Genomic DNA, 3,436 nt, shown 5'->3' with positions numbered 1-3,436 from the left:
GGAGACCCTGTACGCGAACCCGGCAGAGGCATTCCCATCATCAGCACGAAGGGCAGAGAGGCGAGCACGTGGCCGGAGAGCCCTTCCTTGTACAGCAGTTTCACCTGCAAGCACAAGACCGTACATGAGGACAGCGAGCCATCTCTTCAGTCCTAGCCAACCTCTCCTCCTTTTATCACTAGAAGGCCGCTCTCGGGGTCTTACAATGCAGCATTTGTAAACATGGCGGATAACTATATATAAGGAGAAGCTTAGTTGTGTCAGTGCAGGGGAGGTATTCTGTAAGAGTCCACCTAGTAGACACGTTTCGTTTCGTCTGCTGCTGAAATGCTGATTGCTGTGGCGCGTAGCGCGAGCAGGAGCGCACCCCAGCCTAGCCAAACAGAACTTCACAGCAGACGAAATGGAGATGTCCACTAGGTGCCAGGGGGACTTTCAGGGCGTTAAAGACAACCCTTTATGTAAGTGCGTCTTCGTAAGCTCTGTTTGTCGGCTTCGTGCGTTGTGCGTATGTGCGTTTACACTCGCGTGTTCGTGTGCACGTGCATGCGTGCGGTGTTGTGGGAGCATATGCGAGTCTATATGTAAGCTATTAAGGTGGCTGACTGGGCTAGTTGGTTATTGATACTGGTAACACACAGTGCGAGAACAAACACGGAGACGAATAGCAGACACAGACAAGCGCTGACTTCCAACTGATTATTTTATTGACAGACATGCTTTATATGTGCATGTCAAGGAACAGATACAAAAAAAAGTACTTCCACTGACTAGGAAACAAACAAAAGACCGAAACCGAAAGAACTAACAATCACGGTGGTCTGCCGCGCATGCCCTCACATTCCAAGAAGCTGAGTTCCCTGTCAGATAGGGCAACCGACGGTTTACTCACACACCAGTTTCTTTCCCTGACCATCTGAGCTGTTGGAAGTCAGCGCTTGTTCGTGCCTGCTATTCGTCCCCGTGTTTGTTCTCGCGCTGTGTATTACCTTTATGTAAGCATATGCGAAAAATCTGCGCCTAGGATTTTGCCTTGTGCATATGTTCGTGTGCTGATGCGTCTTCCTGCGTTCAATGATATTAACCGACGCGACGAGCAACAAGTTTGCCGCTTGAAGCATTCGAAAAGTTGGAAATGTCAGAGTCGTATATATATATATTTTTTTTATTTTTTTCGGTGCCAGATGTTACACTCTGTTCCTCTATATACTTTAATTACGTTTGCGGTGTAACGTCCCCAAACTGGCACATTTGGTTAGGAGGGACGCCGTATAGTGGAACACTCTGGATTAACTTCGGTCACCTCGTTAATTTCTGACATGCACTAGAAGCACGGTACACGAGTGCTTTCACATTCCACCCTCATCAGAATGTGCCCACTGCAGCCGGGACACGAGCCCGCGACCTCGTGTTCGGCAACGCAGCCACTATGAAATCATTCGGCAAAGCAGCCATTGCGTGTGTGAAGTGCTGCCCAACTCCGTTTTCTGGAAGTGTCCCAAATATGAATCCCTTTTTGAATTCTAGTACCCTCTCATTAAATAACATGCAACCTAAGTCCCGAATGAAGGAGTTCTTGGCGTGTGTGGAACAACTGCGCCCTGGAGCATGAAGGGGCGTATAGACATTTCTTATCCCTATTGTGTACTATTTGTGGCGCCATAACAGTTCCGGCCGTGCACTTTTTTTTTTTTCTTTTTTTTTGGCACCAAAATTTTCTAGCTACGGGTAGATGTTTTTGATGTGTACATACAGAAGAAACACATCGAGCTCCCGTAGACAGCTTTGCAGATTGGTTGAAAACTGAGCTTGCTAGTTGCTACCTACACGAGAATACTCGGGAACAGTGCGAAAAGACTACGCAACACGAATCCAGCGCTGTCTAATCTGGTCTAATCTATTCTGCGCTCGTGCTGTCAAATCTTGCCCCAGCTTTTCGCGCTGTGCCCAAGTATACTAGCAAGTCGCTTTCTCGTGCGTTCCGGAGTAAAATTCATATATACAACAATGGTAAATAGCATTGAGATCAGCACCATCTGGATGCGCCTATATATATTTGCAGGCTGCTGGCAATTTCCTAGTTACCCACTAAATTTAGTAAGCTATTCCAGGGGTGAATCCGGAAGTATTTTGTGTACCTGTGTGTGCGAACAATTTAGAAGGAGTCCTAACCTTCTCGTCCGTGGCGTTCTGCTCTCGTACTGGAGGCTGGTAGCCGTCGCGGTCTTCTGGATCATATCGGCGGGAAAGTAAGGCTCCGGTTCCGATGACCAGTACACTGCGCACATGAAAGCAACGGAACAGCGGCGCGTGAGATTAATCGTGTTAGGACAAGCAACGAGTAGCGATGAAGAAAGTTATCGTGACCAGCGCGTAAACTACTGGCGACACCGTTTGACTGTAATAATGATTATACATGCAGCTCTGCGTCAAATCCGCGTGTCGCCCTCCTTGCCTGCCGTTTCGAAGGTTTAAAGGCACCGGTACCGGCGTACCGTATGTGTGAACAACGAGAGAAGTGCACGTGCATTGGCAGTGCTGCGCTTGAACACCTCTGACGGTTGTTCTAACTATACGCGGCAGATCAGTCCTGGGAAGCCCGCTAGGAGGAGGAAAGTTCACAGACAGGGAAAGTTGTTTATGAATTTTTTTTTTCTTTATAACTATACGCGGGTGCGACATGCGGGCGCGACAAAGCATTTTTTAAAAATTAATATGGGTTTTTACGTGCCAAAACCACGATTCGATTGTGAGGCACGCCGTAGTGGGGGACTCCGAAAATTTGGACCACATGGGGTTCATTACTTGCAACGCCAGTACTTAGCACAAAAAAAAACTGAAATGCGTAATCGACTAATTATAAAATTCACTAATTAAGTTTTGAAGTAATTTACCTTATTGACCGTATTGCAATTTAAAAATTATAGCCGTGGAGGTTCACAAGCCGGATCCACTTGCAACGAATTCTCAGGATGACTCCAGTTTCGAAATGTTCATTCCGAACTTTGCGGTGAAATGCATTGGCGTTCCAGTTTACTTTCTTAGCAAAACGTTGTTTTATGCACTGAAGCACAAAAGTAATTGTCATCACACAATAATTCTCATCTATCTAGTCCGAAATTCCTTTCTCTAACACTGCGCGCGCCGTATGTCACGAGCGGCATGCGCATTATCAGCGTGACACAGCATTCTCGACAGGAAAGTATATAGCGGCACAGATTTTTCAAGAAAGAAACGCAAACAAGGCAGATTATTGTTGTGGGAGAAGATAAGCCCCAAAGGTGCAAAACCTGGAGTATATATACGCTTAAGCTTCGCCTTTAAGAGTGGAACGCGATAGCATTCAAAGATCCCTGGCTGTTTAGCAGCTTTTTTTGTCCCATATTCAAATACAATACGACGCTATCACGTCTCGTACTTTAAATTTTTCTGACCA

This window comes from Dermacentor silvarum, chromosome 3 (assembly GCF_013339745.2).
Source record: "Dermacentor silvarum isolate Dsil-2018 chromosome 3, BIME_Dsil_1.4, whole genome shotgun sequence".
In the NCBI taxonomy this organism is placed as follows: domain Eukaryota; kingdom Metazoa; phylum Arthropoda; class Arachnida; order Ixodida; family Ixodidae; genus Dermacentor; species Dermacentor silvarum.
This window is presented reverse-complemented; position numbering follows the sequence as displayed.